This window comes from Tursiops truncatus, chromosome 7 (genome assembly GCF_011762595.2).
Source record: "Tursiops truncatus isolate mTurTru1 chromosome 7, mTurTru1.mat.Y, whole genome shotgun sequence".
Taxonomy (NCBI): domain Eukaryota; kingdom Metazoa; phylum Chordata; class Mammalia; order Artiodactyla; family Delphinidae; genus Tursiops; species Tursiops truncatus.
In genome coordinates, this window is record NC_047040.1 from 94,748,680 (window position 1) to 94,769,667 (window position 20,988).

General features: G+C 47.2%; 1 protein-coding gene across 4 annotated transcripts in view; it reads right to left on the reverse strand.

The window, feature by feature from the left end:
- Positions 1–20,988, reverse strand: part of MGAT5 (alpha-1,6-mannosylglycoprotein 6-beta-N-acetylglucosaminyltransferase) — a 362,902-nt gene that overhangs the window by 308,954 nt on the left and 32,960 nt on the right. The gene's annotated exons all lie outside the window — the stretch shown is intronic.

Genomic DNA, 20,988 nt, shown 5'->3' on the forward strand with positions numbered 1-20,988 from the left:
TATCTACTATGTGTGCTTCTGATATCACTAATATTTTCCCTCTATAAAACTTTACTGGGCTTCCCTGGTGGCACAGTGGTTGAGAATCTGCTTGCTAATGCAGGGGACACGGGTTTGAGCCCTGGTCTGCGAGGATCCCACATGCCGCGGAGCAACTAGGCCCGTGAGCCACAACTACTGAGCCTGCGCATCTGGAGCCTGTGCTCCGCTACAAGAGAGGCCACGATAGTGAGAGAGAGGCCCACGCACCGCAATGAAGAGTGGCCCCTGCTTGCCACAACTAGAGAAAGCCCTTGCACAGAAACGAAGACCCAACACAGCAAAAATAAATTAATTAATAAACTCCTACCAACGACATCTTCTTTAAAAAAAAAAAAAAAAAACTCCTTTACAGAAAAACAAAAGGGGGAAAACATGTCCTTTTAACAAATACATACAGTGTGTTTCTGATATTCATGGAATTTATCAGCAGAGAATTATAAAACTAAAAGAGAGCTCAATAGAGAGGGAGGGAAGGAGAGGGAGGGAGGGAAGGAGAGGGAGGGAGGGAAGGAGAGGGAGGGAGGGAAGGAGAGGGAGGGAGGGAAGGAGAGGGAGGGAGGGAAGGAGAGGGAGAGGAAAAGAATAAAGACGATGCTGAACAGACCCATCTTCAAACTAACTGCCCAGAAGTCTTCTAAGACTAGCCAACTGGTCTACTTTTTTACTTAAGACCCTCATGGAAGAACATGTACCATATTCTGCTGGGAAATGTCTGAAAGAGTTTTGTTTTTTTAATACAAAGATGATTCTCTCTTTATATGGTCTGCAGCATATAACTACCCTTCACAGCACTAACATTTTTGTCTGTGTCAACAGTCTCTGAACAATAGCAGAGGGTTGGTGCACTGGGGCAACTTACAAGAGCAGATTCAACCTGCTGTTATTCCAAATCCACCATCTCCATGAAACAGTCTGGCCTCAAATGCTTGCTAAGGAAGGGTAGAAGGCTGGAAGGAACTGAATCAATGCTGGTGGCCACGGGGCCCCTTTTGTACCAGCTTCATTCTGAGATAGCTTTGAGGTGAAGGAATGGGTTATCATGATACAGAAAAGCTACTAACTCCTGTAAGCAGCACCAAGATACATTTCAAGAAAACAATCCTAAGCATCTTGGTCAACATCAAAAACACATTCTCATGTAGCAGTGTCAGCTAACAAAATGAACACCCATGTGCCTCCGACTGCAATAATATCAACTTACTTTCAGTGCCTTAACTCTTTTCTGTATGTTTTCATAAACACCTAATTTGGTATATTACCTGGCAATTTGCCTTTGAATGTTGCGATCAAGTGCACAGCCCGTGGTGACTTAATGAATCATACCAGTAGTGACACTGGTATGATTCATAAGTCAAAGTGTTCATGATGTGCCAAAAGGAAGAGAAAAGTTCATTACCCTTTACCTCCCCCAACGCTTTCAAATCTGCATTTCCTTTACTAATACTCAGACTAATTAAGAACTCAATCTCGACTTCACTTTAAGAATCAGACAAGCTATTCCCTGAGTCATACGCAAACTACTGCATTATGCTTGGCTCTATACGTTAGCAAAATTCGTGGTCACCAAGAAACCCAAAGGCCATTCACTTTAATCCTCAGCAAAGCTTTAATGTTCAACTAATCTTAAATATCATTTCCTGCAGAGCCAGGTATATAAGATTAAAGTTTATAGCCATTTCTAGTTGCGTCTATAGATAAAGAAAATGTTGAAGGAAGTCCTTTCTCCTTCCTAATTTTCAAAACCAGCACCACTCCACAGCTTTCATCAAGATTTTACCCAAAGTATCTTTTCTAGGTATTAATAATAGGCTCCCCCTCAATCTCTTCTTGGGCTTATGCTTTGATTTTCCTCCCTTAATTATACCTAAACTTGTGAAAGCACTTGTAAATAGAGATCATGGGAATGCAATTCAATCTAGAAAGAATAAGGTAGCAATCACTGGAGATAGAGAGTAGCTAGGAAAAACTGGAATCCCATTTTCAACCAACCTATACCCCTTTCATTTTATATTTCGGATAAAATATATTATAAATGACCCACAAACAAAACAATCTACTTGATGAGCTCTGCCCTCTAACGCGGCATTCTATCAGAAGTCTGCATCTGCGTATCTTGCCTGTCACCCCTTCCCCATTCAAAGCATCTCTAAAAGTGAGCCACGGTAAACCCAGCTTGTTCAAGGACCACCTCTGCAGCACCTACGCTGCATCTGATGACACAGGATAATGGAGGCCAATTCCAGACTGGTGGGTCTCACACCTCTTTGTCCCTAATGCCCTTCAGCACCGTCATCTGTTGGGTTGATCCCTTTTCAATTTTACACCCAAGTGTTCCATCCTCTTATTCCCTGTGGACAACGTCTCTCCAAATAGAGAATCTCAGAATCTTTATGTGACCGGGGATACAACTCAAAGCAGGCTTTCCCTCTCTTCTTTTCCACAGCCTAAGCAAAGGTGGCTCATTGTGAACACCAAAGCTGTCCCGACATTGATTCATGTGAGCAAATAGTTGAAGGGAGTTTATGGCTCTGCTTAAAATATCTTCATGTCTAGAAAAAAGACTTCCAACGATAAGGCCACTGAGCGCTTACACATTAGAATCAAATCATGACCATCGTTATAAGCGTTTTTAAAATTTTTCCTTTAATTCTTTTTATTTTTTTAATTGAAGTATAATTGATTTTACAATATCGTGTTAGTTTCAGTTGTACAGCATGATTCAATTTAATATATATTTCTATATGTTATATATATATTTTTTTCTTCAGATTCTCTTCCCTTAAAGGTTATTACAAAATATTGAGTATAGTTCCCTATCATTGTAAGATTGAAGTCATTCAGTCTTCCGTAAGGAACATCAGATAGTCACAGAGAAAAAAAGGCCCATAACTACAAGAGTGGCTTCATATATGGCTTTCACCTTAGGTCGGGCAGAGCAGCTAAATTTACCGCATAGCAAAATTTTGCCCAATTACAAAGATCTAGAGTGGCCCTTGACATCAGAACTTCTACAATTTTGACCTGATACGTTTGGTTTCATCACATTTCAAACTTGCTAGCATCCTTCCATTTCAGTGAGGTCTTTCATCAAGGCTCCACTGAGAGCTTCCCAAAATAGACTCCAATCTGAATTTGCCTCACATGGCTCACACCGCCTGGACTCAAATGCAGAGGCCCAACCTCACAAAGTCAGTGCCTCTCCAAGCCTCAAGTCTCCTCGTGTCTGAAGGAGAGATAACCACAGCGCCTCAGTCGGAAAGGATGGGGGGATTCACAAACTACTACGCCCAAAAAGCACAGCTGCTGCATCAGAGAGGCAGCGAACCCTCCACAAATGTTAGCAATGATTATTACTGTGGTTGTTACTCCTGTAAGAGGATAATAAAAGGGCAGTTCTAGAACCGGTCAGAAGCCTGGAACCACAGCCTGGTGGTGCCCGATGCATTACATTTTGATTTTGCTAACAGCTATTTTGTCAGGCAGGTGTGACAATTAACAATGATTTAGTGCCTTGGGCCCTGGAATACCCTTGCCTAACATGACCGTTCTACAGATGGTCCCTAGGTAAAGTGCTCGATTTACAAATAAGAAAAAAAAAATGCATTCCTTGCGACTTCCGAATTCATCACTAACTTGGATTACAGAGAGAATACTTGTAGCCAAACAAGTTTACCCAAGATTTTACCAAGACACGGGCCGGGAGACCACTTACCAAGGTTTGCAACTATTTTTAACATTCGTTGACGTCACAAAGAGCAGATTCCCTTTACAAAACTGACACATAACCCCAAACAAAGCTCAGTATTTTCATCAGAATTATTTTTAACAGCCACCAGGGAATTAATCTTAAAATTCTGGTTTTGGAACCATCCGAGTTACACCTGTTTCTCTCCCCTAGCCTAATGGCTCTCAACGTACAGCCCTGGAAGCAGCAACATCATCATCACCTGGGGAAGTGGGGAATGCAAAAATCTCAGACCCCACCACGCACCTACCAACCAGAAACTCGGTTGGAGTCCCGCCATCTATCTGAACAAGCCCCCCAGGAGTCCGGGATGTAGTCTCAAGCCTGAGACCTGCTACCAAGAGGCTCTTCACATGTGGCCTGGGGCATCACTTCAGGCGGCTCTTTTCCTTAAAAACTATCTGGCATTTTTCTGTTCCTTAAAAACCTGCTATAGGATGATGTCAACTGCTCCTTTCTATTTTTAATTCCTCATGATGAGGCTGAGGATGATTCATTCAGCACCTTATGTGATCACTTAAATAAGTAAGGCTCCTTCTCTCCCACCCCTAATGGAAGGTGACTGATGCCTGTTAGTTCTGATGTAATTATAGGAACAATTCAGTAACAAAAGCCTGTCCTTTATCAACCTCGGCGAAAGCTGTAACAGAGAGTTATAATTATAATGCTCCATTCTTTTCCACAATGTGTGCATAATAATGTCTCCTTTGAAACTGATCATACTGCATGTCATAACAAGGAAACACAGAACCCGGGATCAAATTTAGTTTATTGCAAATAGAGATCAAAACTGCAAGTGTTTGGGCAAACCTTTTCAACTCACAGGAAACAAGTATGCATTAACCATCTGGCTTGGTCTCATCTATCTAAGTGAAACATGAAAAAAGAACGTTGATTTGATGCTTTCCATGGGTCTCAAGGCGACCTCACAATACAGAATGGGTCTTATCACCAGACACCACCCATCATCTAACTAATTATCAAAGTGGGAAGCATTAAGGGGCATTTCCTAAATAATAAATAACCCTTCTCTATACCTTTAATTTGTTGAAGCGTGTGTTAATTCGAAGTTAATTTCATACCTGCTGTGAGGTATCCTGATGAATTGTGACTACCAACCGTATTATTAATTTCCCTTTCCTTTTTGATTAATTTCACACTTAGGCCTGGTAAGAAAGGCAAGATTAATGATGTCTGGAAGACAATGTTTGGTTCTTGTAAGATACTAAATCAACCTCAAGTGTTGAAGTAAACAGAGAAGCCAGATAAGGAAATGATAATGGAATCATCTCCAGGAGGGGGTCCAAGGTGCCATGCAAATAAATGCCCAGAACCCCAGCGAGTGTTTAAGCTGTACACTCCAGTTAATACTCTGCTGGGAGGGGAGGAGAATGAAAGTTGGAACTCTGAAGATTGCAAGACACGCTGATAAACTTGTGCCCCTTCCAGTGACTGCAGCGACGGATTTATTTATCACACTAGAGTTCTCAGTTTGGCAAGGGTCCCTCTGTGTACTACTTAGCCTCTTCACAGCCTTCTTGCCTTCTCCCCACTCTCCCTGTGACACTCTCAGGACTCCTAGCTCAACGTGTCAAGAGACAGATCTCCTTCATCAAATGATATAAAGAAAAGGAGTATAAACTCAATCGTATTATGCACTTTTCAACAGTCAGGGACCTTTGTGTATATATGCTGATCCTGTTTCCAATAATAACACCTACATTCATTGAGAACCTGCTATGTTCCAAGACACTAGGAACTCTGTATAAGTTATCCAACCTAACAAGAGCTCTTGGAGGTACCATCACACACATTTTACGGATCAAGAAACGGAGGCTTAGAAACCTAAATATCTTGCATAAGTGAACCCCATCTTCACAGAGATCTGTCAGGCTCCTAAGCCTGGAGTCTTCCATACCATACTGCTTCCCTGGGCGCAGGAGTGAAGAGAACGTTTACGGCTGTGTGGAAATTATTCCAGAAAACCTGAAAGCTATGGGCATGCCATTCTCCTCTAAGAAACTTCCCTGCCTACCCCAGCTCCAATGACCCAAGTCTTCTTTGAAGTCCAACATTTTTCCTTTTATACTGGAGTATAGTTGATTAACAGTGATGTGTTAGTTACAGGTGTACAGCAAGTTATACCCATACAAGTATCCATTCTTTTTCCAGTTCTTTTCCCATTTAGATTATTACAGAATATTGAGCGGAGTTCCCTGTGCTATACAGTGGGTCCTTGTTGGTTATCCATTTTAAATATAGCAGTGTATACATGTCAATCCCAAACTCCCAGTCTATCCCTCTCCCCCCACCCACCCTTTTCCCCTGGTAACCATAAGTTCATTCTCTAAGTCTGTGAGTGCTTCTGTTTTGTAACTAAGTTCATCTGTATCATTTTTTTAGATTTTTGAAGTCCAACATTCAAATAAAATTCCACAATTCTATGCTATCTCTTAGACTTTCTAATGTCCACTAGAGTACCCTGTATCTTACATCTCCCCTCACAAACAAGCCTGCCCAAATAAGACCTAAATCTAAGTTCTAAACACGGCCATCAGTCATCTCTGACCATTGTCTAGAGCATCATCAATATAGTAGTAGCCACTTGCTACATGTGGCTATTTAAGTTACAATAAAATAAAAAACTCAGTTCCTCAGACACACTAGGCACATTTCAAGTACTCCACAGCTTCATGTGGCTAGTGGCTACCATGTTGGACAGCAGAGATACAGAACATCTCCATCGTGGCAGAAAGCTCTACCGGACAGCACAGGGGTAGAGATATTTCAGGACAGCATCTTTTCATCTAAAATCCTTCTGACACTGTACAGAAGGACCAGCCTCTTCACAGAACTAATTAAGGGCTTCACTAGGCTAACTGAGGCCATACCTACATGTCCTCAGATGTCATCTTTTAGGAATAACACTCCTTGAGAAGTTAGGTCACTGGATAAACTTATAAAGCAAGCAGACCAACCTCATACAACACAAAGTGTCAAACTAGAGGTGCTAACAATCATCGTAATAAGGCCTTCCATTCGGGAATAACCACCCTGTGGAACCACAGGTCGGGATTCACCAGGAACAATCACACAGACACACGCATGGCCACCCACACAGGGGCATCCCCAGGCTCTTCCTCACCAAAGCCCTCTCCCCTATGCCTCCTGGGCAAGACAAGGTCCCCACGTTTGGTCTCTCGTTTCTAATTATTAAGTAAATCAATGCAAGAAAATCACCTTTCAATCAGATTGGTATTTCCCACCAATCTCTCTCAATTGCTTCATTAAAAGCTGGAGAATCAGCAATGAGACAGGCTTTTGGTGACAATGACAGTCTGACAGTAGGCTAGAAAAGAGAGCCTCAGTCCCCTCAGTGACACCTGACCTGGAAGGAGTTACTTAAAAGACTTCCAGAGGGCTTCCCTGGTGGCGCAGTGCTTGAGAATCTGCCTGCCAATGCAGGGGACACGGGTTCGAGCCCTGGTCTGGGAGGATCCCACATGCCGCAGAGCAACTAGCCCCGTGAGCCACAATTACTGAGCCTGCACATCTGGAGCCTGTGCTCCGCAACGGGAGAGGCCGCGATAGTGAGAGGCCCGCACACCACGATGAAGAGTGGCCCCCACTCGCCACAACTAGAGAAAGCCCTTGCGCAGAAACGAAGACCCGACACAGCCATACATACATACATACATACATAAAATTAAAAAACAAAAAGGCAAAATTCCTTAAAAAAAAAAAAAACTTCCAGGAATTAAAAAACTTGAGAAACTCTGGGTATAGCTCCACTTTGGGGGAGGATCCTAAAATACAGTGTTGGTTACTGTTGGATTAGAACAGCCCTGGATGGGACGTACAGAGTGATAAAGAGGCAAGGTCACTGATCTGACCTTCGACTGTTCCAACCTGCAAGTGCCCTACAGGAGGCATTTCTTCTCTCTCTCCATTCTTCACTGCTTTCTCCTTCCTCCCTCCCCACTGCTGTCTATGCACCAGGCCCTTAAGATTGAACTCCACGCCCAAGATACGCCAGACTTCATGGCTGCTGATACTCGTCTATAAAGTGGTAGACCGACAATTGAATGCCACCTCCAGTGCGAACTCCTTTAGGTAATTACAGTAACGCCTTGACAGTCCCAGACTCAAATCAGCACGCAGGTCAGACCTGGGGCTCTCTCACCACAGTAATGGATGGGAACTTTGTAAAGCTAAGACAAGAAATCGAGGAGAGTTTTCTAAGAAACATGCAAATCAATTCATCCTCGGTTGGGGAAAGGTGATGATAAACTAACATGTTCCTCTCTTAGAGCCTATGAAAGTCATCTCTGAACTCCCAACTCCATCACATGAGTAAGGCCAACTTCTGCCTCTCTTCTTGGCATTACTCACCTTTGCTTAAGGACCACGGCCAACGGAATCACTACCTTCAAGGAGAGGTGCAGCATTAACCCTTTCCTGCCAGTAGCTCACAACAGCTTTGTAACCTGGGGGACCTTTCTCTAGCCTCATCCCTCCACCTCCCAATCCATTCCCGACCACCTGCCAGGTGAGCCTTGGGAAGCAACCCGCAGGTCAGGCCTCTACACATCAATGAGGTGGGTCAGGTGCCACCGTCTCTAAGATCCAACCCTGGCCTTGAGGCTCTCCTGAATCTACTTTTTCTCCCTCTTGTCTTCAGGTCTTCCCTGCCCCCCAATACATCCAACTTACCCTCCATAACACCGACAACATCTGCTCTGGGAAATTTTCCCAGGCCTGAAATGCCCATCCCCTTTTGGGTGCGGTAACACTAATAACCAGTCATCTCCTCTAGAACAGGGTACGTCCTACACTTCCTGGTATCTCTGAACAGCGTTTCAGAGCCAGACTCTTACACAAAAATCAACGCTCTGCAAGTATTTGCTAATCCACTGAAAACAGCTGCTATCCATGCTGGTAAGTTCATTATTTCGACAGTGGGTTCTCAGACCATGAAGACCCCTTCCACATCCAGTTTGCTCACTGTGAGCCCATGGAGGCTCCAGACTCCGTCTTGTGATTCCAGCTCCACCATTTATCAGGAAAGGCACTTAACACCTCTAAGCCTCAGTACTGTCTTTTGTGAAACCAAGGTCATAAGAGTACCAATCCTCCACCCACACTCCCTGACCCAGGCAATGTGGCCTGGAGACAAAGGTAAAGCACTTAGCATAGGGCCTAGCACACAGCAGGCATTCAGTAACGGTTACCTTTACCCTCTCTCTTTCTCCCAGTTATTAGTAAGTCTCCTTAAGGGGACATGCAGCATAGTAGAAATAACACAGTCATGGGAATAAAAGAAACCTGTGTTCAAATCCCAACTTAGTTCAGATCCCAGCTGTGGACCCTTGGAGAAATTTCACCACTCAGCTTTAGTATCTTCATCTGTAAAACGGGGTTAGCAATCAACCTTAAAGGGCTCGTCTAAGAATTATACAAGGGAATATACCTGAAGTTCCCCGTACCTAGTCAGCAATTCACTCTGTGCCGTTTATTAAATATGAATTTAATTCAGTCAAAACACAACTGAAAAGGAAACAAACACCCATGTATCCTCACATCACTGTCACCCGCTTCCAGTCACATTCTTTAAGTCCATAAACCAGGCCCGGGCCATTTGGAAACAGAGCAGGACCCTGTGGGATGCTGTTGGGCACAAAAGCCTTGCCGTGTGCCCCGTTTCTTGTTTGCAGGAAAAAGGCTTCAGCCTCCCAGACCTTTTCTGAGTTTCAAAGGCCAAACAGTTACTAATTAGGGAGTGAGGGAATACAGGAAACAAAGGAAAGGCAGTCAAACAATAGTGCAGGAAGGGGCCTGGTTCTGGTTCCTCCAGGGGGATGTGTGTAATAATTTGATCCGAATCTCTGAGTTCTTCTACAGGAACCAGGGCCCCCTACCCAGGTGGAGGAGGTAACTTCAGGCTGAGCAAAAGCACGTGGACCCCAGACCGGCTGGAGCCAGATGGCTGATGACTGAGATCCCTGAACACCACCCCGTTCCCCCTGCAACAACCGATCAGAGGAAGCCCTCAGCCCAAATTGTGCCCATACAAACTCTTCCCCAAAAACCATCGGGGGGTTCGGGTCCTTGAGCGCCAGCTGTCCCATTCTCCTTGCCGGGCCCTGCAGCCCACATTTCTCCCCTCCAGACAACCACGATTCGGTTTGTTGGGCCTCACCGCGCGCTGCGCACACAAACTCAGCTTCGACAAAAATTTCAGCTGCCCATCCGCACCCCCCGGGTCATCAGAGTCCTCACACAGTGAATGCCAGAAAATTCCACCGGGCGCTGCAAGGAGACCCATTGCCTTAAGGCGAATCACCTGCGTTCACGTCCCCGTCTCCAAATATTCACATCTACTCAGATTGACACTTAACACTAGCGAGGCCATTCCTGAAAGGAAAATACACTAGGACGATTAGCTACTTCTCCAAAACAAACCTATGGTTGAAATCATTCTAACCGAACAAGAGCCCCAAGCGCTAGGGGAGAGAAAAACCCACAAGTCTGAATATTCAAACAAGTGGTTGAAACCCTTGCAACCCCAGAAAGGAAGTCCCCAGCCAGGATCACACTTTCATTGGAAAGAAAAAGAAACTCCACTCTTTCAGATCAATTTGCAAGTTTCCGGAAACTCAAGAGTGGGCGTTGGAGCATTACAGAGGCCTGGTGCGTCCCCTCTCCCCTCCCACGGGGCCCTGAGGGTCCTGACGTCTGCCTCCCCCTAGCTCCAGGCCGGGGCCCAGGAGGCCCAAGCTCCAAATCCTTGGCGCCGATCCCCCCAGGGCTGGAGGGGAGAGGAAGGGCAAGAAGACAGCATTCAGGGGTTGCAGGAGTTACTGGGTAAGCAGGCTCCCAGCAGAAATATGTGTCTTCCCTGCGATGGTCTTAATCCCCAGAGCTGAAAGAGGACTTCCTTTCCTTCCCAGAGCACCCAGCTCAGCTCAGTCCAGCCCAGCCGACGCCTCGATGCCCTGGGCTCGCTCAGGCTCACAGGCTCTTACCCCAGTCCCGCTCTGTCAGCTGGTCCAAGGACAGCCATTCTCCCCGACACAGGCGGGGGAAGGCTTGGCGGTATCCAGGGCGAGGGAGCTGTGCTTCACAAGGGCCTGCGTGTCCCTAAAGAGCTGCAGACTCACCGCCCCTGCCCGAATCCTCCGACCGGCTCTCCACCTCAACCTTTCTCAGCTCCACTACCTCCCTCCGGGTGTCCCCAGGTTTCCCCTTGCCCAATTCTGCCCCGGGGGCAATCAGCTGGATGCTCCCAGCCTGAAGTTCACCGGAAGGTATCAGATAACACAGCAGAGGCGGCCAGAATTACCCACGCTCCCCAACCAGCCACGACCTCCAGGACCGGTGACTTTTACAACCACCCCGTTTGCAGATGAAGGAATAGAGGCTCAGAGTTAAAGTAACAGGCACCAAAGTCACAGAGCTGACAGGCGGCGGTGCCATGATGGGGACCCAACTAACCACACAGCTCTCCCTTGTAGCCTCTGGAAGGGCCACGTACCTTCCAGCCACTCTCCACCACCTATCCTCTCACTGCCTCATCATTGGAGGAAAGGATGACCTCTTAATAAGCCCAACTCATCATCATCAGGTGCTGTGTGCTGGGGGAAGGGAGCAGGGAGGACCAGCTGCGTCCACCCCCAGCTGTACCCACCTCATCAGCATCTCTCTCAAGAGGCTCGGGCAAGCCAGACCGCACTTTGCAGCTATGAATATTGAGGCTTACGCTGCAAGCCAGGCTGCACTGTCCCCCAAGTCAGGCCGAGTCCACTGACTTGTTTGGTGTACATCCAGCCTCATTCCGGGCAACACCAGCGTGCAGAGCTCAGGAATCTGCATTTCACTCCCCAGATGACTCTGATGCCACTTAGGAACCCCTGGACCATCCCCCTTCCCCAGAGTGGCAGTTTTGGGAAAGGGATTTTAGACTCCCCTCGAGGGCTGTTAAAAAGATGTGCCACCAGCCCCAGCAAAGATAAAACCAAAGATGGGCTTCCCTGGTGGCGCAGTGGTTAAGAACCCGCCTGCCAATGCAGGGGACACGGGTTCGAGCCCCGGTCCGGGAAGATCCCACATGCCGCGGAGCAAGTAAGCCCATGCGCCACAACTACTGCGCCTGCGCTCTAGAGCCCGCGAGCCACAGCTACTGAAGCCCGCGCGCCTAGAGCCCGTGCTCCGCAGCAAGAGAAGCCACCGCAGTGAGAAGCCCACGCACCACAACGAAGACCCAATGCGGCCGAAAATAAATAATAAAATAAAATAACTTTATTAAAAATAAAACCAAAGAAATAAATCCAAACAATCTGAAAACTGCTCAGGCGTAAAGAGTAAGGTGGGGAGATGGAGACAGTGATGAACTTCCCAACTGTATGGTCTGGGGTAAAGCACGCACTGCCTCCTCTACAGGGCAACCTCAACATGCTTCAAAGGATTTAACATTCCCAGAGATTCATGCAGCCAGCTAGTTGCAAAAGGAGGGGAGAGAGACAAAAAGAGAAAAAGACAGACGCAGACAAGGGAGGGAAAGAGAGAAAGAGAAATCCTGGGGAAGCCTTTTACATATCACAGTGACAGGAATAAAAAGACCCTTCACACACACACACACACACACACACACACACACACACACACACACACACGCTCACACACACAAACTCACAGATGATGAGTAGGATTTAGCCCAGCACTCTCCAAAAGAAAAACAATGCAAGCCACATATATAATCTTAAATGTTCTAGTAACCACATTAAAAAGAAACAGGTGAGGGAATTCCCTGGCGGACCAGTGGTTAAGTCTGCGCTTCCACTGCAGGGGGCAGGGGTTGGATCCCTGGTCGGGGAACTAAGATCCTGCATGCTGCGCAGCACAGCCCCTCCCCGCAGAAAACAAAGAAACAGGTGAAATTAATTTCAATACTGTAGTTTAACCCAATATATCCAAAATATTATTGTAAAACATGTAATCGGCATTTCAATACCATTAACGAAGTCTTTTACGTTCTTTTCTTCACACTACGTCTCCAAATGTCAGTGTGTATTGACAGCATATCTCAATTCAGATTAGCTGCATTTCAAGTGTTCAAAAGCCACACGTGGCCACTAGCTGCCATGCTCGGCAGTCCAGATTTAGACAGAGATGGGCAGGTCAAGAGGAAGAGGAGGGGTGGACAAAGAACTAAGAGAGTATGACATCCAGGATCATCTATGACCCACAGGGAGTGTTCATAAGGGGTCAGACGTAATCAGCCTTCAGACTCAACAGTCAGTACGTCAGCACAATTTGCTAACCGAGAGCGAGCTGGGGTCACCATTTTGGTGCCCAAAGTACCAAGCCCACAACTGAAGAATCTAAGTCCATTACCACTCAGTGACATGGCACCCAGTGGCACATCACACACACGTGCTAGACCCCGAGCCACAGTCTGAACCCCCAGCAGCCACCCACGTGGAGCTCAGGCCTCCAAGGGAAATGGCTGAGAGCTGCCCTCTCTCTGCCCCGTGGGCATAAGCTCCACCCAAGGAAATCAAACAACAGGTTCCTCCCACCTACAGGCTGTAAAGGGGAAGGGGAACACACAGGCAGGTGAAAAAAGGAGAAGGAAGATATCTTGGCGCTTGCAGTGGGTAAAATAATGGCCCCCACAGATGTCCTTGTCCCAACTCCCAGAACCTGGGCATGTTGCTTTACGTGGCAAAAGGGCCTTTGCTGATCTGATTAAGTGAAGAATCTTCAGCTGGGAAGAGTATCCTGGATTATCCAGGTGGGCCCAAGGTAATCAGAAGGGTTCTTATAAATGAGCGGCAGGAATGTCAGTCAGAGAAACGTGGAATCCCAGAAGCAGAAATCACAGTCACGTGATCACTTGCTTTGAAGATGGAGAGGGGGAGCCCTGAGCCAAGGAATACATGGCCGCCTCTAGAAACTGGGAAAGTCCAGGAAACAGTCTCCCCTACAGTATCCAGAAATAATGCACTCCTGCTGACATCTTGATTTTAGCCCAATGAGACGTCTGTTGGACTTCTGAGCTCCAGAACTTTACCAAATCTGTGTTAAGCCACCAATTTTGTATCAACTTGTTACGGAAGCAATAGGAACTCACATACCATTTGTAGAGTGGTCAGCTAGACACACACATGAGTTACCGTGACGCTGCAAGGTATCAGCAGCAGTAACTGTAGTTGTCTTCGTAGTAATGGTAACGGCCACCGTGCACTGAGGGCTTACTAAATCTCAAGCACCCTGACTACTTCGCCAACGTTTTTAAAAATACACTTTTCATTTTGGAATAACTTTCAATTTACTGGAAAGTGGCAAAGATAGGACAGAGTCCCTGTATCTGTTCACCCAGCTTCCTGAATGCTAACCTCTTACACAACCATAATGCATTTGTCAAAACCAGGAAATTAACATCAGCACAACACCATTAACGAAACTCCAGACTTTATTTGGAATCCACCAGTTGTCACAAGTATTTTATCTTCCCGAGAGCCCTAGGAGGCGAGTACCATTCTAATCGCCATATGATAAATGAGGTGGCTGGGTCTTAATAAGATCCAATCACTTGCTGGGGCTCACAACAGTGAACACCAGCAAGGCTTTTCAACTTGATGCCTCTGTTTGGCTTTTCAACTTGACCCCTACACCATAAGCTCCCCTGGATATCAACACCCCTGTCTTATAGGACAGGAAAACCCAAGGAGAAGCAAGTTACCCAAAGGCATGCTACCGGAAGCAACAGCAAACCTGGGGGCACCTGACTCCAGAGATCACAGTCCAGCAACAGTCTCCCTCCCTGTCATGGAGGGATAGGAGCCTCCAGGGGCCTTGAAAAGCTCCTGAGATCCATGAAAATGTTGTGGTGGCTGTGATGGGAAAGAGGGGATCAGGGCTCTGGACGATGCCTACCTGCCTAGGACCACTAGGTAAACCTCAGGGCTTCCTGTGGCTCTCAGTCAGCAAGGGGGCCCACTAAAGAGGCCTTTACCAGGAGCTTTCCTATAGAGGAACGGGCAGCAGAAGCAGCTTCCATCAAACCACCGGGATCCCCGCTCTGGGGCCTTCACAACATGATTACAATGAGCTCCTGGAAAACATTCCTCTCCGGCGGGATCCTGTACCTCCAACCTTTCTAGCCCCTAGATTCTACCAATTCAGCAGCAAAAGAAGCAGGCAGAAAAGATTCTCCCACCGTGAAGTCGTTAACGACCTCACCCACAACTACACACAGCAAGTGGGACAGGAACCGGGACAGACTCACCTGGATGGCCCACAGCAAGCCGCCCTGTTCACTTTTCTCCCAGCCTTTGTTTCCTTGGTGGCATTCCATGACCCAGCAGGTCTCTGAGCACTGTGATGGTTGGTTGCTTTGCTATCTGTACACCTCTCTCAGTGGTTCTCAAAGTGGGGTCCCCAAACCAGCAACCTCACCTGGGAGCTTGTAAGAGATGCAAATTCCCAGGCCCCAGCCCCCAGCCCAGGCCTACAGAATCAAATTCTGGGGACGGGCCAACAATCATGTTAACAAGTCCTCCAGGTGTTCCTGATGCCCGCTACAGTTTGAGAACCATTAAATTCTGTATCCCCTGTACCTCCTCCATGGCTGACTTATGACCCAGAAATGTGCTCGGAAAGGTCTCTGTCTGCAGAGATAAACACAAGGTCGTACATATGCCGACTGTGGGCCCAGGGCAGGAGCTCACAAGCCCGACTGGGTTAGCAGTATTCATTCATCACAGTCAGGGAGCAGCACGGGCCAGTGCAGGGCAGGCCTGTGCCACATGCTGTGGGCCCATCCTGGGCTTCATGGCGCTTAAAGGGAGGAGAGCTTGAAGATACCAATCGAGCAAACCTACAGATGAACGGAAAATTACAAACTGTGGCAAAGACTATGAAAGAAAAAAAAAATGGGGGTGCTGCAGCACAGAATGACAAGGATCTCCTTCCACCTCAGTGGTTGAGGGAGGGGTCCCTGAGGATGGGACACTTAGACCAAGATACAGAGGAAGAGCAGGAGTCGGCCAGGCAAAGAGGCAAACATTCGCAGTAGACGAAAAGCTTGTGCCAAGGCCCTGGGGCAGGAGAGAGTGTCGTGCTTTGGAGATACTGAAAGAAGCTAGGGTGGGTAGAAAACAGGAGGAGGCAGGAGGAGTCCTTGGGAGAGAAGAGAAGTTGCCCAGCCTTGGATGGTGCTGCACCTCACAAGATTGGTTAGAAGTCTGTGTTGGGGGCTTCCCTGGTGGCGCAGTGGTTGGGAGCCCGCCTGCCGATGCAGGGGATGCGGGTTTGTGCCCCGGTCCGGGAAGATCCCACATGCCGCGTTGCGGCTGGGCCCGTGAGCCACGGCCGCTGAGCCAGTGCGTCCGGAACCTGTGCTCCGCGGCGGGAGGGGCCACAACAGTGAGAGGCCCACGTACTGCAAAAAATAAATAAATAAAAATAAAAAAGAAGTCTGTGTTGGAGTCTAGGCTTAGGAGGCCCACGAATTTTAGGCAGAACACTGACAATAAACATAATAACTAACATCTATTCAGCAGTGGTCTAAATGTTCCAGGTAAAAATGTAATCCTTACAACAACTCATGAGTAGGTTCTATTAGCATCATCATCTCCATTTTACAGTTGAGCACAGAAGCTAAGTTGCCCCAAGTCACCCAGCTAGTGACGGATCAGAATCCAGTCGGACCAACTTCAGATCCCAAGCTCTGGATCACCTCGCCACATGGCCTCTCGGTAGGAAAAGACTGACGGCAGTGATCTGGTTTGCATTTTCAAAAGCTTGCTGAAGATGCTGCACCGACGGGGAAAAGACGATGCAGGCAGAGGCCACTGCATGGTCCAGGCAAGAAATGGCAGCAGCTGTGTGACAGGCTGGGACCCAGGACCCTCTGCTGCAGTGCTGCAGTGCTCGCACCTGGACACACCTCTCCTCAAGCAACAGGATACAAAGAAACTATATGGGACTAAAAATAAGTGCGTGCACGCACAGTTGGGGCAAATTCTGGACAAAAGACACAAAGAGACCAAAAAACCCAACGGCCACTTTTGAAGAGCCTGGAGCAAAAGCAGGGTACTGTACATGCTGCCTGCACACAACAAGGGGTAGGCAAAGCACCCAAGCCCCCGGTCCGGCCTGACCCCTGGACACACCCCTGCCCTCACCCCACATAAGGATCCAGCTCACTCCCCCTGAGCGAGCAAGCAAGGGAAGCTGTTGCTTGTTCTGGCTCCCCGCCTGCTGCAGCAGGCGCCCCAATAGAGCCTTGCCTGAATTTCTTGTCTGGCCTCTGATCAATTTCTATTGATTAAGGAAGGCCAAGAACCCTGGTCAGTAAGTAACAGCCGGGCCAGGGTAGTGGCAGCAAAGTTGTCCAGGCAAGAGAAATGTCTGCGTGCAAAGAAAGAATGGTCTCTCTCAGGGGCGCTCACCAAGTCCCCAGACTCCTGAACAAAAGTCAGTGCATTCTAACCCACCCCCTGCACCTTCCATCAGAGAATCAGAGTAAGGGCTGAGGAGAGGGCTCCCCGTCCTGGGAGGTAAACCCAAAATACAGGGCTGTCATCATGACAGAAACAGCGCTTGGCCTCTTCAACCCGAGCCTCTGTCATTCTTTTCTTTTTTTTAAATTTTTTATTGAAGTATAGTTGATTTACAATGCTGTGTTAGTTTCTGGTGTACAGTAAAGCGGTTCATTTATACATATATATTCTTTTTCAGATTCTTTTCCATTATAATTGATTACAAGATATTGAGTATAGTTCCCTGTGGTATACAGTAGGTCCTTGTTTTTTTTAATCTATTTTATATGTAGTAGTGTGAATCTTTTAATCCCAAACTCCTAATTTATCCCTCCCTACCCCTTTCCCCTTGGTAACCGTAAATTTGTTTTCTACGTCTGTGAGTCTGTTTCTCTTTTGTAAATAAGTTCATTTGTATCTAAAACGTTAGCATTTTCAGGAAAAAGTCTGTTCCTTGTTCAGAATGGATGTCGTTAAGCACCAACAAATGTCACCAATGGCCAAGATGCCTCACCCAATACCCTCACATAAAACAAGGACCCTAGTCAAACTTAAGAGGTAAAGAGAGGCTTCCCGCTCCCATTTGAACAAGCAGAGTTTTCTTTAATTACCTTGATTGCCTCGCAGTTCATCAGGGAAAGTATGACAGCACATTGCTCAGGGTGGCTGACGTTTCCAGACAAGTCCCACCTATGACTAGGTAAAATGGTGTGGGTCTTGGGGAAACCAGTATTCAACCATTGCCTTGGGCTCGATTTAGAGTCTGAGGGGTGTGGTCAGTGTTACCCGACTTTAAAAGGGTGGGTGAGGGTGGTAGGCTTCACCCCGTCATCTGACAGAGCCTGAGACTCAAAGCCACTGACTGAGATCTGTGTTGGCAGTGGGCCAGACCACTACAGCCACCGGGTTTCCTGTCCCCGAGAGATCGAGTCTGGACACCCCTGGCCTGCCATTTCCCCAAGATAAGCCTGGCTTCTGCCCTCTGACCTGCAGGTCTGGACGTAGCTTGGACAGGCCAGCTGTGGAATCCAGCGGGCCTCTACAGGAGAGGCTGGGCACGTTCCCTTCTGTAAATCAGTCACCGCCTCATTCGGTACATTTGCGAAAAGGCAACATGGATTTCAGAGCTCTGAAGGGCTCTGTCTTGGAAGGCTAACAGAAGTGGGCAAGGGCTTCCCTGGTGGCGCAGTGGTTGAGAGTCCGCCTGCCAATGCAGGGGACGCGGGTTCGTGCCCCGGTCCGGGAAGATCCCACAGGCCGCGGAACGGCTGGGCCCGTGAGCCATGGCCGCTGAGCCTGCGCGTCCGGAGCCTGTGCTCCGCAATGGGAGAGGCCACAACAGTGAGAGGCCCGCGTACAGCAAAAAAAAAAAAAAAAAAAAAAAAAAGAAGTGGGCAAGCTGTCCTTCTGAAGCCCCCTCTGGCATAACCATCCATGCCCCACCCACCATTCCTCTGTCCCACATTCTTCTTCCTTGCACTGGCTGCCTTAATGAGGTACAAAGTCTCTGTTTTGTACACTGAAACTATTAAAACCTGAGGAGTGAAAAATGCTACATCTTTCTCTTGCTTACGAAAGTATTCAACTGCCTCTTGTTTTGCAGGGCTCGTGTATTTTTTCCCTAGAGGATGGTGAACCTTAAAAAGAGAGAGCTGTTAACTACTGGGCATATACCCTGAGAAAACCATAATTCAAAAAGTCATGTACCACAATGTTCACTGCAGCTCTATTTACAATAGTCAGGACATGGAAGCAACCTAAAATGTGGCACATATATGCAATGGAATATTACTCAGCTGTAAAAAGAAACAAAATTGAGTTATTTGTAGTGAGGTGGATGGACCTAGAGTCTGTCATACAGAGTGAAGTAAGTCAGAAAGAGAAAAACAAATACCGTATGCTAACACACATATATGGAATCTAAAAACAAAAAATGATTCTGAAGAACCTAGGGGTAGGACAGGAATAAAGATGCAGACATACAGAATGGACTTGAGGACACAGGGAGGGGGAAGGGTAAGCTGGGACAAAGTGAGAGAGTGGCATGGACATATATACACTACTAAATGTAAAATAGATAGCTAGTGGGAAGCAGCGCATAGCACAGGGAGATCAGCTCGGTGCTTTGTGATCACCTAGAGGGGTGGGATAGGGAGGGTGGGAGGGAGACGCAAGAGGGAGGAGATATGGGGACATATGTATATGTATAGCTGATTCACTTTGTTATACAGCAGAAACTAACACAACATTGCAAAGCAATTATACTCCAGTAGATTATGTTAAAAAAAAAAAAAGAGAGAGCAGCAGGGACCTCCCTGGCAGTCCAGTGGCTAGGTCTCCGCGCTCCCCACTGCAGGGGGCACCAGTTGGATCCCTGGTCGAGGAGCTATGATTCCACGTGCTGCGTGGCGCAGCGAAAAGAAAAACACCGATGTCAACAACAAAAGAGCTACAGCCCTGCCCTTGCCCCGCGTGAAGGGTCCAAGAAGCCTCTGATGCTGTAAGAAAGGTAAAGGGGCAGGGTGGGAAGGAGGACTCCATCTCCCTGGGCCTGGACCCCAACAGCATGAGGCCTTGGGGAGCCTCCCTTCCCAGGGAACAATAATCAAGTCAACGCGCCACGCAGCGCGCTCTGGGGGAAAGGCAGCGCCACCTCCAAGCTGACGGTCCTTCAGCGGCCTGTAAGATGCCAAGTGAGTGGCTTAAGGACCCAGCAGGACACGATACACAAAACTCCTCCCAGAAGGCAGGCCTGTCAATGGAAAAGTAGTATCATTTGTGACAGCATTAATAACAACCCAGGCTTGAGGCCAACAGATACCACTGGATTACTTTTCCAACCTCTTCAGGGAGACCACCTAGTTCGATGGAGGCTGTTATTTCTTTGTTTTCAAGCATGACAGCATCTCCCACCATGTGACAGCAGGATTCCCTTCCAGGGAATTTACTTCTGATGCGTCTGTCCTGCCAATGACAGGCTGCCTGAAGTACAGGGGTTAAAACAAACAAAACGAAAAATACAGTCTGGAAGAAGGTCCAGAGGAAGTTTACAATTCTGATTCCAAAAAAGAAAAAAAAACAAACCAAAGAGCTCCAGATCAAGCATCAATACCTTAAAAAAGGCTTAAGGGGGAGGCAAGGGTGGAGGGTGGGAAATGGGATGAAGACAGTCAAAAGGTACAAACATCCAGGTATAAGATAAATAAGTACAAGGCATGTAATATACACCATGATAAATGTAACTAACACTGCTGTTGCGTTTACGTTATATTTGAAAGTTGTTAAGAAAGTAAATCCTAAGGGTTCTCATCACAAGGAAAATAATTTCTTTCTATTTCTTTAATCTCGTACCTATACGAGATGGTGGATGTTCACTAAACTTATTGTGGTCATGATTTCATGATGAATTTAAGTCAAATCATTATGCTGTACACCTTAAACAGTGCTGTCTGTCAATTATATCTCAGGGGAAAAAAACGCTTAAGGAATGTTTCAGTGTTTTCTAAGCCGTGTTTCTTGAACCACCTGGGGAGTCGGCTACAAAGATGGGCTCTGTGTCTTGGGACAGGGTTGGGGGGCTGAGATCTGCCTTTTTAACCAGCTCCTTTGGTCCCTTCTTATACTACTGAAATTGGCAAACCGCTGCCCTACAGA